We start from the raw sequence: 14,853 nt of genomic DNA, 5'->3' as shown, positions 1-14,853 counted from the left end.
TATCTATAATTATTTATAGCCAAATAATAATATCTCATTCTCCCTGAGAATCAGAGAGATGAAGCTAAGCAGAAGTGTCGCAAATGAGGATTAAGTCAGGAGGGGCTGGAAGTGTTCTGCTGAAGGCTAAGTAGCAATTGATCAAAAAATATGGAGTTGTCAGGTCAGCCACACTCCCTCTATATTTGTATGACCTGGAGGAAGTATAAGGAAGTTTTAAACACCTCAACTGTAAATTCAAGGTGTCTTCTTTTCCCCTCTTTTATTACTTCTACTTTCATCCTGTCAATCCAGCAGTCACTTCCCTGGCTTTAAAGTGATTGCAAGAAGAGCCTAGCACTCTACACTAACATAACCACACAGATCTCACATAAACATCCAATAAATCTGCACTCATGACAATCTTCTCCTTCATTCCCTTCCAGAGAAAGAATACCAGAGGACAATTTCTCTGCTATGCATGTGAGCTGCTGTATTTTAGCCTTTATTATAGATGTAAGGCTGAGAAGCAAAAAATATTCACATTTATTGTTCTAGCAACAGCAATTGAAGACTTATTAAAAGACTTAAAAAAAAAAAGAAAAGGAAATATAAAACCTTTTGAAAGCTGAATGTCGTGGAGCCACTGGGGTGATAGCAGTTCCAAATCATTCTAACTGGTAATCATGAAAGATTACTTAGACTACAAACTAGATATTAGCTTTGATATCTTCCCTGAAGTATAAGCTGAGTAACTGTCACACTGAATAACATCACCTGATGGGTTCTGCTAAGTTCTTGCATGACAAAACAGGGATCACTAAAGCCTCACCAGCCTTTCAGGTAATCAATGTAATGTAAGCAGCATGTGATTAAAAGCATTTAAGACATGAAAAGTGTCAAGGTAAAGGAGCTTGTTACTCAAAGGATGTACCATCTATAAACCCAGACATTTTAGAAGGAGCAGGTCATTTAGTACTGGTGCTACAAGTAACACCACACAGCCACACTGAATTCAGTCATTCAGGCTCCAATATTTATCAACTTTCATGATCTCCAGTTGAATTCCATGCAGGTATGCACACTGCTGTAACAGAAGTAGGACACAAAATGATCAAGGGGTTGGAGCACCCCTGGTACAAGGACAGGCTGAGGGAGCTGGAGGTGTTCAGCCTGGTGAAGAGAGACCTAATAGCAGCCTTCCAGTACCCGAAGGGGGACTACAAGAAGGATGGAGAGAGACTGTTTGCAAAGGCCTGCAGTGACCAGAGGGGCAATAACTTCAAACTAGAGAAGAGGAGATTTGGATTGGATGTTAGGAACAAGTTATATACCATGAAGGTGGTGGAACACTGAACAGGCTGCCCAGGGAAGTGGTTGGGGCACCATCCCCAGAGATATTCAAGGTGAGACTTGCCATGGCTCTGGGCAACCTGATCAAGTTGAGGATGTCCCTCCTGACTGCAGAGAGGGTTGGACTAGCTGACCTTTGGAGGTCCCTTCCACCCCAGCCCATTCTATGATTTTATGATTCTATGATGCATCTTCACGTTGCAAAAAGACATCTGATTCATTTTAAGATGTTATAGTTTGTCTGCACTACTTCAAAAGGTATATTTGAAACAGTCCCATTCTAAGTTACTCAAATGTACCTTTTTAATGACATTTTCACTACTTAGCTGAAATTTTCCTGACTCTCAATAGCCTGTGGATAAAACCATAGTTTTTGTAGGTGAGGATTAAACCCTTCTGTCTTTGAGGAGAATGAAACTTCCTATCATGCAGATAAAGTCTATTCCATGTAGGAAACAGTACTTTCATGGAGACCAGCATGAGACTGGGGAAGTAATTTGGATGCAGAACTTGATTATGATGGAAGTCATGATCACAGGATGTTAAGGGCTGGAAGGGACCTCCGAAGATCATTGAGTCCAACCCTCCTACCAGAGCAGGACCATAGAATCTAGTGCAGGTCACATAGGAATGCATCCAGATAGGGCTTGAAAGTGTCCAGAGAAGGAGACTCCACAACCTCTTTGACTTCCACCTCAACATGAGGAAGAACTTCTTTACAGTGAGGGTGACAGAACATTGGAACAGACTGCTCAGAGAGGTTATGGAGTCTCCTTCTCTGGACACATTCAAAACCTGCCTGGATGCATTCCTGTGCAGATTATCCTGGGTGATCCTGCTTTGGCAGGACTGGATGATCTCTGGAAGTTCCTTCCAACCTCTCATGCACTGTGATACTGTACTGTAATCGCTCAATGACTACTGGCAAAAGGATGACTTGCATTATACTGCACTGCAGAGGTAGAAGGGTTCTAACAACTAACCCCATTCCAAAAGTATGACAAAAAAGAATCAACATTAACAAATTTTTGCAATGCTTTGTTCCTTAACTTTGAGGTTAGAAGAGTTTTGTTTTTTTCAGGAATGCTGATGCTTGCTTGATAATGCTTTCCAATGGCTATACTTAAACTTCTTAGTGTGTAAAGGGATATTTCCTGAGAGGGGTTAACAATGTTGAAGTTTTTACTTGTAGGCACCTCTTATATTTTAATTTTTCTGAAATTTGCTGAAAAATTATGGGAAGCAACCAAGCAATACATTTCAGTACAGGATTTACTTTCCTTCCCCCTCCTCCCCCCCTTAGTTTCTCAAGCTTTTAAAGAATGAAGTTGAGAGAATGTATGTTTGTTAACCACAGAAAACTCACCATCATCCAGTCTTTACCTAATGTCCACATTTCTTTTATAGAATTCAATTTATTGCTGTATTTCCAGAATTTAGGCAATAACTAACCTTGCAGATTTGTTGTTGTTAGAAGAAAGCTGGAACTTCACACAATGTGAGCCGCAGACAGACATGACTGAGATGATTCAGGCATCTCCTCAAACACAGAATAAGATCTGACAGATTCCTTCACATGAGGAAAAGGCCCAGAAAGAAGATTTTTAGGCAAATGTTTAGTAAGCCATCCGGCTAAGGAATAATCAAAACCTTTCCATCCCAGTAGAAGAAGACTGCTGCTATTACCTCTGGAGAACTCAGTCCCAAATAAATGTCTTATTATAAATTTCTCCCTTTAACTTTATGCACTTACGCACACATGCTGGAGGGAAGGGATCCATCCAGAAGGACCTTGACAGGCTGGAGAGGTGAGCCCAGGACAACCTCATGAGGTTCAACAAGACCAAATGCAAGGTCCTGCAGCTGGGTCAAGGCAATCCCAAGCACCAATATAGGCTGGGCAGGGACTGGCTTGAGAGCAGCCCTGAAGAAAAGGACTTAGGGGTGCTGCTGGATGAGAAGTTCAACATGAGCCAGCAGTGAGCACTTGCAGCCCAGAAAGCCAACCAGATCTTAGCCTGCATCGAGAGAAGTGTGGCCAGCAGGTTGAGGAAGGTGATTCTCCCCCTCTACTCCACTCTGCTGAGAACCCACCTGAGTACTGCATCCAGTTCTGGAGCCCCTATTATAGGAAAGATCTGGAGGTGCTGGAACTTGTCCAGAGAAGGGCCACAAAGGTGAGCAGAGGGCTGGAGCTCCTCTGATATGAGGACAGACTGAGAGAGTTGGGGCTGTTGAGTCTGGAGAAGAGAAGGCTCCAAGGAGAGCCTTATTGTGGCCTTCCAGTATCTGAAGGGGACTACCAGAAAGCTGGGGAGTGTCAGGTAGTGATAGGATTAGGGGGAATGGAACAAAACCACAAATGGGTAGATTCAGATTGGATGGTAGGAAGAAGCTTTTCCCCATGAGAGTGGTGAGACACTGGAACAGGCTGCGCAGGGAGGTGGTGGAAGCCTCATCCCTGGAGGTGTTTGCAGCCAGGCTGGATGTGGCTCTGAGCAATCTGATGTAGTGTGAGGTGTCCCTGCCCATGGCAGGGGGGTTGAAACTGAATGATCCTTGAGGTCCCTTCCAACCCTGACAAATCTATGATTCTCTGATTTTATTTAGTCCAAGGGCTGAGGATCAATCTAGTAACTCCAGAAATAAGATACAGTTGGTAACATTTGTCAAAGTCCAGTTTAGCATGACAAAAAAACCCACTTATCTACCAGGAAAATGATAGCTAAGGAAAACCAGCAGGGAATAAAATCAAGTGTCTCTGATCTGAGAGCGTTTGTCACAGAACAATTTGTAAATCACATTAGTTGCCTGACCCCAACGTGACAAAAAGTAAATCAAACTCTTCTCAATAATACAGTTGCAGTTAGTGCTAATATGTTATTTACTACACTCATCCCAGCCTCCACAGGAAGCCCTTCTTGTTCAATTGTCAGTTTTAGAATTCCCCCCTTTCCACACAGGCAGGGAACTGACATGCAGAGCAGGAGGACCTCTGTGAGTAGTGTAGAAAAGTCATTTGTGCTGAAATGTGATAGAAACAGCTACTGAGTTTTGCCTACAGGAGATGCATACAACAGAATCACCCCTTTAGAGGAATCAGACTATAAAAATCTAAGTTAAAATGCTATATTAATTTTGCCACTTAGAACTCACCAGCAAGCTATTCCCAAATGTCAGTCAGACTGCACAACTTTGATTCTGACCTCTTCTATATCCATTATTAGAATTCCTTCTTTGTTTACATCATCACACCTACATTTTACAAGGGAGCTCTGTTTCATGTAGCAAACAGATGTTTCCAGATGGCAGGGTTGGTTTCTTTGCTTTTTTAGAACATCTGTACAGCTCAATCTATTCTTTCTCCTCTCATTCATTACATAGTACCCAGCTCTGAGTGGTTTCCCAAACAGGAATCTCTCAGATTCTGGTGGTTGCACCTTCCTTGACCCATTCACATAGCACTACCATAACTGACCATGCCTCATTTCATTCACCTGATACTCTAAACAAGGAAGAGCAGGGAGCACTGCTGAGTTCCACTGGCCTCCCTAATGTCTCTTGTTCACTGATTTCAAAGAGTGTGGAACTGGCAGGTGTCTGGAGACTAAGAAAAAGATGAGGAAAGACAACCTTCCAACCTCTGCTATTCTGTGACCCTGCTCTCCTCAGACAGGAAGTCTGTTCTGCATCTCTCTTAGAAAAGACAGGAGTAGAATTTTCTCTAGCAGTGAAGTTTCACAAGTCACAAGATCATAGATTAAGCCAGTAATCACTCTCCAAGCAGACAAACAGGCAGCATTCCAGAATCCTGAGTGTCCATAGAAAGAAAAATGAACAATGAGAGCAATATAATATTAATGGACAGATAAAGGACTGAGAGAGTGCAATTAAACAATTTGCCCAATGTGTTTAACAGATACTCAAGTCAGCATCACAAACCTTTCTGCCTCTCATGGTCCACTTGGAGCAGTTAATGCTTTAGATTTTAGCCCATATAGCTGTATAACACAAGCCCCCCAATGGTGACATCACAAAGATGCTTGAAGGCAGTGGAACATCTCCCTTATGAGGAAAGGCTGAGGCTGCTGGGTCCTTTTAGCTTGGAGAAGCCTGAGGGGTGCCCTCAGTCATGCTTATAAAGATGTGCAGGGCAGTGTCAGGAGGATGGATCCAGGCTCTGCTCAGTGATGTCCAATGATATGACAAGGGGCAACGGGTGCAAGCTGGAGCAGAGGTCCCATGTGAACAGAAGGAAACACATTTTCCCTGTGAGGGTGACAGAGCCCTGGAACAGGCTGCCGAGAGAGGTTGTGGAGTCTCCTTCTCTGGAGACATTCAAAATCCACCTGGATGTGTTCCTTTGTGACCTACTCTAGGTGATCCTGCTCTGGCAGGGGGGTTGTACTGGATGATCTTTCCAGGTCCCTTCCAGCCCCTAATGTTCTGTGATTCTGTGTTTTGAAGCATGGCAGGTGACATTCCTAATCAGAATTCAGTTTTTATGCATGTTGTTTTTATCTTCAGGAATGTTTTTTGAGTTCTAATTCCTCCAAGCCTATTAAAAAGCATTTCAATTCACAGTAAGCCTTCAATAGTCAGGAAGTTGCTCCTGAAGGGTATGTGAGTAATAGCTGTGGAAACTGAAGCACAAGGTCTATTTACAAACATACACAGCATCACCCCAGAGCTCCTGGAAGTCACTCTGTCACTAAAGCTTAAAGTTATTCTAGGGGGACACCGGAGTTTAGTCTCCAGGACAGCTGAGTCATTTGCTTTGCAGCTGACAGAGTACTGCTGTGCAGCCTTCTGAAATAGCACAGCTAAGTCAAAGTTGTTCTGCATCCTGAGAGCAGTCAGACAGTTTGAAAAAAATGACATGGCATACTAGCTTGAGAACTTGAGTTACAGTAAACATAAAGTCCTGTGGTGATAACGGCTCATGTTTTGCAGTATCATAGAATTGCTTGGCTTGGAAGGGACCAGAGAAGGAGACTCCACAACTTCTTTGGGCAGCCTGCTCCAGGGCTGTCATCCTCACCATACAGAAGTGTCTTCTCATGCTGAGGTGGAACCTCCTGTGTTTCAGCTTGTACCCATTGCTCCTTGTCCTATCACCACCAGAAAGAGCCTGGCACTTTCATCCTGACACCCACCCCTCAGATAGTTATAGATGTTGATTACATCTCCTCATAGCCTTCACTTCTCCACACTACACAGTTCTAGTTCTCTCAGTTTTTTTAACGACTCCATTTCTCTCAGTCTTTCAACTTTTCATACCTACAGATTTAACAGAGAGTATTTTAAGTCTACCAGGAGAGAAACAGGACCCACAGTGATGAAAAGATAAATCTGAAAAAAGCCTGTAACTGAGATTTCTCAATTTGGAGGTATTATTAGATCCCTAAAAGCTAAATGCATTCTTGCTGAGAAAACAATCTCTCCTGTAAAAAAGCTATTTAGAACAATCCCAGGGCCTAACCTGTTGAAGAAAGAAGAGTTGGCTTCCTATTTGAAATTCCTCTGAACCTTCAGAAGGCTCTGGACAGAACCTTCACAGTGATTCACAGGCTGGTATAAATTTTAGAAGCCTATGCAGGTCAGTGTAAACTACAGGGAGCTGGGAGAACAGAGTGTGATTTGCAGCTGTTATTTTATATATGCATGATGTTTTAAAGTACAGCAACAAGACAAGACAAATTACTTCATTTGATGCAGTTCTCAGTTTGGTTTTATATGCTTAAAATAGGTTAAGAGCTGAAGGATGCATGCAGAGCTTCTAATCAAAGAAAATGACTAGTGAGACTTAACAACCTTAGTAACTCTGCCCCTCTGCTCTGCCCTGGTGAGACTGCATCTGGAGTGTTGGGTCCAGTTCTAGGCCCCTTGGCTCAAGAAGGACCTCAGGGAACTGCTTGAGAGAGGCCAGTGCAGAGCCACAAAGATCATGAAGGCAGTGGAACAGCTCCCTGCTGAGGACAGGCTGAGGCAGCTGGGTCCTTTTAGCTTGGAGAAGAGGAGCCTGAGGGGAGACCTCATTCATGATTACAAAGATGTGCAGGGCAGTGTCAGGAGGACAGAGCCAGGCTCTGCTCAGTGATGTCCAATGACAGTACAAGGGGCAGTAGGTGCAAGCTGGAGCAGGGGAGGTTCCAGAGGAACATAAGGAAAAGCTTTTTCCCTGTGAGGGTGCCAGAGCCCCAGAACAGGCTGCCCAGAGAGGTTGTGGAGTCTCCTTCTCTAGAGACATTCAAAACCCACCTGGATGTGTTCCTGTGTGACCTGCTCTAGGTGATCCTGCTCTGGCAGGGGGGTTGGACTGGATGCTCTTTCGAGGTCAACCTGGCTGTTGATAACATTGATGAAGATAGCAGTGATGAAGATATTGAAGGGCATTATCCATGTTGTACATCATGAATACTTCTGAAGTTTTGAGTCTCCCTTACTTATGACCAGATTTTCACAATGGCTCAGCAGTCAGCAGTTCCCATGGAGAAATACAGGATTCAGACAAATAGCAAATCATATTATGAGCTACAATCTCCATATGAAAATACAGGTAGTTAACTAGCAGTACACTGAAAATAAAGGATTTTTATTTTAAAGTATTGTCATTCTGAGCCCTCCTGAATGCTGGTTAAATGATGAAGGTAATTTTTTTCTGTAAAGAGAATGATTTTCTATAATCACAGAGAGAAAAATAATAATAAACACAGGGATAATGCCTAAAGCTAGGAGAGAAATAGAAACAGAGACTTTTCCTGCTTAGCACAGAAAAAATTGACTTGTGAGCAGTCATATAGTATAAAGGTAAAAGAAAGAAGGATGGTAAAAGTGGTGGTGAGGTGCCAAGGCAAACTAGCAGTGCTCCAGACCCACCACCATGATTTGCATGCATTGAGGCACTGTACATCTTGTAAATTACAGCAATTAACTTTTTGTTACTCTGAACAGGAGGTATGGCTGGGGAAGGACATAGACATAGAGGGATTCAGCTGGGAATGTAATAAACTGCACCAATCACTTGGAACCTGCTAACCTTTAGTCCACTTTGGTGCTCATTCTCAGGGAGGGAAAACCCCAGCAGCCATACTGGAGCTCTCACTCATCCATAGCTCTCTCCTGCTTCCTCACCTTCCTCTCTTTTCCATTTTCCATGCAATAACACCTTTCACTCAGTTAATGTGACAACTAAAAACATCTTAATATCCTGCAACATCCTTCTTGAGAAAACAAACACATAACTGTTTTATGGCTTATCCATTTTATAAGAATAAATTCAAAGGTTTATTTTTTTCTTTTTTTTTTTTCCCCCAGGAAAATGTCTTTCAAATTTTTAAATTCAAATTAAAAAAATCAACATTCAAATTCAAGAAAAAGATGGCAAATGAAATGTTAGCAATACTTGTCACTTTTCTCCTAACTCTGAAGTTCCAAATTAAAAACACATCTAAAGCACTTCAATCAGTTTAGGTTTTGCACCAATTTCATACTTCTGACTTAAGCATAGATGTTGAAAATATTCTTTCTGCTATGTTCCACAGCTATGCTGTGGCACTTCTTTATCCTATTTTATTTAAGGACACTGAAAGATGGGAAAGGGACACTTTGCACTCTGGGCAGGGACTTTACTTTCCTCTTCACAAACTGCAATAATAATAATGTGAAAATGAGAATGTTAAAGTATGTAAAGGCTTCATGTAGTTATAAAAATTAATATTTTTTTCTACATTATTCCATTGTTTCACTTCCCTTCTACATTTCCTTTCTTTTCTTTTTTTTTCTGTAGATCAGTATTCTTATCATTCAGGGGTAACTGAGGAGGAGTAGCTGAGGGAGCTGGGGGTGTTTAGCCTGCAGAAGAGGAGGCTCAGGGGAGACCTCATTGCTCTCTACAACTTCCTGAGGGGAGGTTGTAGCCAGGTGGGGGTTGGTCTCTTCTCCCAGGCAACCAGCAGCAGAACAAGAGGACACAGTCTCAAGCTGTGCAGGGGGAAGTTTAGGCTTGATCTTAGAAAGAAGCTCTTCCCAGAAAGAGAGATTGGCCATTGAATGGGCTGCCCAGGGAGGTGGTGGGGTCGACGCCTCTGGAGGTATTTAAGAAGAGATTGGATGAGGCACTCAGTGCCATGGTCTGATTGATTAGATAGGGCTGGGTGATCAGTTGGACTTAATGATCTTGGAGGTATCTTCCAACCTGGTTGATTCTGTAGTCAGGCTAGATCCAGCAGCTGCCCCTGGATCCCAGCCTTCCGAGTTACTGTCACCTGCACAAACCAGCCCCTGAGTTGCTGATGTCTATCCTGCACTCAGACTCACACCAGACACACATCTACACACCCCCAGATCCCTTCACAGATACATTCAACAGAGACTTCAAGAGCTAGAGAGGAATTGAGTAAGATAGGGCAGACTGAGTTTCTATGATGATAGGACCAGCTTGCTATGTTAGGAAGGAACAATGGATGTTGTCTACCCAGACTTCAGTAAGGACAGAAGAGGTGATCCTTCCCCTTTGCTCAGCAATGGTGTGGGCATACATAGAGCACTGTGTCTGGTTCTGGGCTCCCCAGTACCAGGAATGGGGTGCTCAATGAAGGGCCACTAAGATAATTAAGACGCTGGAGCATCTCACCTACTAGGAAAGGCTGGGAGAACCTGGACTGGTTTGCTTTTAGACAAGGCACAGAGAAGACATCTCATCAGGATATGGATAAGGAATTGAAGGGAGGCTGCAAAGGGGACAGAGCCCCTCTCTTCTCATTGGTAGTCACTGACAAGACCAGAGGCAATGGGCACCAAGTAAAACATAGAAGACTTCCTGCAAACAACAGGAAACACTTTTTTTTTTTTTTTTCCACTGTGAAGGGGACTGAGCACTTGCACGGTGTGTCCAGAGAGGTGGTGGAATCTCCCTCCTTGGAGATATTCAAAAGCCTTCTGGACATGATGCTGGACAACCTGCTCTAGGTGAACCTGCTTGAGCAAGGGGTTTGGGTAATATCACCTCTAGAGGTCCCTTCCAACCTCAACCACTGTGTGATTGTGAAATGTCTGTCCAGAAAGGCACATGAGCAGGACATCACAGCCCCATCCCACATGTGAATGAATGTGCTTTAGATATTATCAGTTGCTAAGAATAGTTCTCACTGTTTTCTTTGGCCATTTGCTTTTCCTCTCAATGCTAATCTTTTCTGTTCTATTTGTTCCCATTTCTCTCACCTTCTCAGGACAATAAGGAAGTAGCTGAAAGCCAACAGTCTGAGCACAGAACAATTTAGCTGGGTGAGTGTAGCATAGACATGCTCCAATTTAACACCAGTGAGTGTCTGTGTCTTTCCACTCCCAGATTCTCTGAAGAGTGTTATCATAATGCATCAAAGCACTATGTTCACATCCTCCACTAGATCAGGTTGCTCAGAGCCTTGTTGAGCCAGACCTTGAATAGTTCCAGGGACGGGGCCTCAACTACCTCCCTGGGCAAACTGTTCCAGTGTTCCACCACCCTCATGGTAAAGAACTTGTTCCTAACATCCAATCTAGATCTGCTCTTCTCTCATTTCCAACCACTGCCCCTTGTCCTGTCCCTGCAGGGCTTTGCAAACAGTCCCCCTACAGCCTTCTTGTAGCCCACTTCAGGAGCACTGGAACAGGCTGCCCAGGGAGGTTGTGGAGTCTCCTTCTCCGGAGATATTCCAAACCCACCTGGATGCATTCCTGTGCAGATTACCCTAAGTGATCCTGCTTTGGCAGGGGGGTTGGACCTGATGATCTCTAGAGGTCCCTTCCAACCTCTAATATACTCTGATACTGTGATACTACTATTAGGTCTCCCTGGAGCCTTCTCTTCTCCAGGCTGAACACCCCCAGCTCCCTCAGCCTGTCCTCATAGCAGAGGTGTTCCAGCCTCCTGATCATTTTTGTGGCATCCTCTGGACTTGTTCCATCAGGTCCATGCCTTCTTGTTTTGAGGGCTCTAGGGCTGAATGCAGTACTCCAGGTGAGGTCTTACCAGAGCATATTTCTTAGCAGAGAGCATATCTTACCAGAGCACACCTTATCAGAGATGCTTCTATATTCTATAACTGATACACAGTTATATATATAACTGATACACAGAAAAACACTAACAAGCATGAGTTTTCACTCTGGGGCTTTTACTTACTATATCCAAGTTGTTCATTTACCACCATCAGCCCTCAAAACTCACCATCAAGCTATAGGACCAAAATTAAGTGGTTAGGAGACAGTGCACAAGATTTTCTCAGAAATGCCAGTAAAGAGGCACACTTGTTGCTTTTCACTCCAAAGTTAACAAAAAAATCTCATAATAATAATAATAATATATTAATCGTATTAACTAAGCTTTAAATACACAGATGTGAAGATTATTTATTCTATAATTAAAAAAATATATACATAATCAGCATAGATCACCCAGCAAAGTAGGAGAAAAACACTCTGGCTTCTAAAGATGCACAGCAGAACACTAAATACTACAGGACCTGGGGTGTCAATGTAATACCAGATATAGGGGTTTTGTCATCTATAGAAAGGATGTAACCACCACACATCAATCATGAACTCTGACTAGCACAGTAAGTCATCTAAAAGGGGGACTAAAAGAGGGACTTTTTAGGGTGTCAGGCAGTGATAGGACTGGGGGGAATGGAGCAAAACTAGAAATGGGTAGATTCAGATTGCATGTTAAGAAAAAGTTCTGTACCATGAGGGTGGTGAGACACGAACAGGTTGCCCAGGGAGGTGGTGGAAGCCTCATCCCTGGAAGTTTTTGAGGCCAGGCTGGATGTGGCCCTGAGCAACCTGACCTAGTGTGAGGCACCCCTGCCCATGGCAGGGGGGTTTGGAACTAAATGATCTTTGAGGTCCCTTCCAACCCTAAAAATTCTGTGATTCTATGATTCTAAAAACTTAATCAAAGCTGTAAATTATGGAACAGAAAGAGATCACAGCCTGGGACAACCTATAAAGACAGCTACTGTTTTGCAGTCAAAAATTATTGTGAATGGTTTGGGCTGACATTATTGGAACATGCTTATTATGCAGAACTCTCTGTATAAATACTTTCTTCCAAAACCCTCACACCAGACACTTGACCAAATTGTAATTGTGCAGTGTTAGTAGTTTCACATGTATCTTGACTCCAGGTCCTGGATCTTGAAAGCTTTATTTTTGTTGACTGGTACCCTGAGGTAATTCAGTTTTCAAAAATCAGAATTCTACAACAATAACCAGATGAAAGACAGCAGCCTGGTGATCAACTAGGAAGAACTAGGAAGAACTAATTGGACCCCACGGATGGTAAAGTAGGTCCTCAAAAGTGACAATTTCCTTTTTTGTTTTCCCCCTTTTTTTTCTTTTTATAATTTTGACTTTGTTATTAGATCCTCAACTCTGAAATGCTCAACTGTCACAAAAGATCAGTGTTACTGAAGCACCGGCATTAATCTGTTGTTTGAAATGTATAAAGAGAGGCAAATAAAGGAGACCCTGCAAAAAATGTCTTCCTCAAGTAGGAGCAGATAGTGAAATGATAAATAACATAACCTCTGAGCGCCAGTTATAACCGTCTTGGGCAGGGGAGATTTCTAAATATCAAAAGACTGTTGCTTCCTTGTCAGATGGGCCAGAAACAAAGCATGGTCAATTCCTGACATTGGACCTTTCCTTCTTGCTATGCTGCTGTAAATAAGTGTGTTCCCTTTGCCTGTCTGAATCCTACATGCCCGCTGCCAGAAATGCCGCCGCGGATAAGTAACACTGTCACGTCCGTTTTGTCAACGACGTGCTGATTATCCTTTTCTAGCTGCACTTTGGGAACATTACCAAGGGCAGAAGCAATGGCTCAGAAAACTGATCCTCAAGCTCTCGTGGCTGATGATTTCTGCAAGGAATTTTCATAAACAAACTTCCTCGTGCAGTCAAGGGAAAGATTTACTTTCCTTCCTCCTCTAGAAACAGAAATTGGGACTGGTAGCCTGGCGAGCACGGAGTCAATGCGTTCGTTTATTGCACGGCAATCATGGCACAGGTCTCATTTACCATTGCCATATCTAACTTCTACCTGTGCCCACCTCCAACTCTCCTGACCTCCACCTTTCTTTTCCTTTTTTTTTTCCCTCTTCCCCCCACTCCTACCTCCCCCCCCTTTTTTATTTTGACAAATCGGTTATGAGGCATTTACAACTGATGCACATATCGCGGAATTATTTCTGCCGAGCTTCCTCCATGACCTGCCCGTGGGACATGACATGCTCTGAGATGCATCGCTCTATCAAACTGAATCTTTCCAGGACAATGCAAATTATGACAAATTCCATCATCCCGCATTATGCGCTTCATGCTAATCTTCCTAATTCGAGAAAATCAGAAGGGCTTGCTGTGCTGCTGAAGGGCACGTTGTCTGAATGAATGATGGTGAAGGAACATTTCCCAAGCACCCTTCATCTTCTAGTCCCAGCTGTGGCCACCTCTGCCCTCAAACCACTCGGCAAACCTTTCCTCCTGTGCAATGCTCCTCAGGAGCAGCCTTTTGTAGAAAGAGGAAGAATGAATTTTTGGACTTTAGCGACTGCATCTTCAGAAAAGCATTTTTAACCAAATTGGCCCCATGGACTTTTTCTGCCTATTCCTTCCAGTCTGACAAACTTTCACTAGTAGGAGCGTAGTCTCCATGGAAAAGTTAAATTACCTCCCAGAGTGGATTTTTGAAACAATTTCAGCACTGGGTTTCAGGCAATTTCTTGTCTCCACCACTTTTGACTTGGGGACATTCTGCTGCTGGCTCAAAGCGAGTCATCAGCCTGCAACACGTTCCTCAGAACGTGCCCGGGATAGAAACCAACTCCAGAGATGACTCCTTCTCCACTGGCTCAGAAGGTGGCAGTATTACCACGTGAATGAAACTTGCCATCTGCCTAGTATTCCGTAGCCACACTGCTGAAATAAACATGTTTAATTCCCAAAGAAGCATATATTTTATCCTGTGGCATAATTTACTTATAACATTAAAACTCAAACATGCAGCAATTTGTAGCAATAACTATGATTATGCTGTTAGTGGCCCAAATGTCACTGTCTAGATTAGGCTAAATGATACCTAGCACCAAAGAGCTTCTGTGATTTATTTTTTATTATCACTGTAGAACTTGCATGCTTAAAAGGCTCCCCATTCAAATTTATTCAGACTACTTGATGACTGAGATAATCATAGAAAATCTTCTAGGAAATGATGCAAGTTTTAAATCATAGCCATTCTTTAAAACATAAAAATGTGGTTTTTTTTTTTTTAGGGGTAGGCATATATGTTATTATAGATTTAAAAATGAAACCCCATGATAAAAATACAACACCTTCTGCAGAAGAATAATTAGAATTTATCACAGCTTTGGCAACCTGAAAGAGTGCAAATAAAAAGGGGCTAGAATCAAGAAGAAAATGTATTGCTTTACAAAATGAAAAGTATGTTTTAAAAACATTCTTAAAAATACTCCAAAATAT

The 14,853-nt window shown here is 42.8% G+C and overlaps 1 protein-coding gene across 3 annotated transcripts in view; it reads right to left on the bottom strand.

Moving 5' to 3' along the window:
- The window catches only part of DPH6 (diphthamine biosynthesis 6), a 191,581-nt gene that overhangs the window by 81,394 nt on the left and 95,334 nt on the right, over positions 1 to 14,853 (bottom strand). The window lies entirely within an intron of this gene.

The sequence above is a fragment of the Indicator indicator genome, chromosome 4 (assembly GCF_027791375.1).
Source record: "Indicator indicator isolate 239-I01 chromosome 4, UM_Iind_1.1, whole genome shotgun sequence".
Taxonomy (NCBI): domain Eukaryota; kingdom Metazoa; phylum Chordata; class Aves; order Piciformes; family Indicatoridae; genus Indicator; species Indicator indicator.
This window is presented reverse-complemented; position numbering and strand designations above follow the sequence as displayed.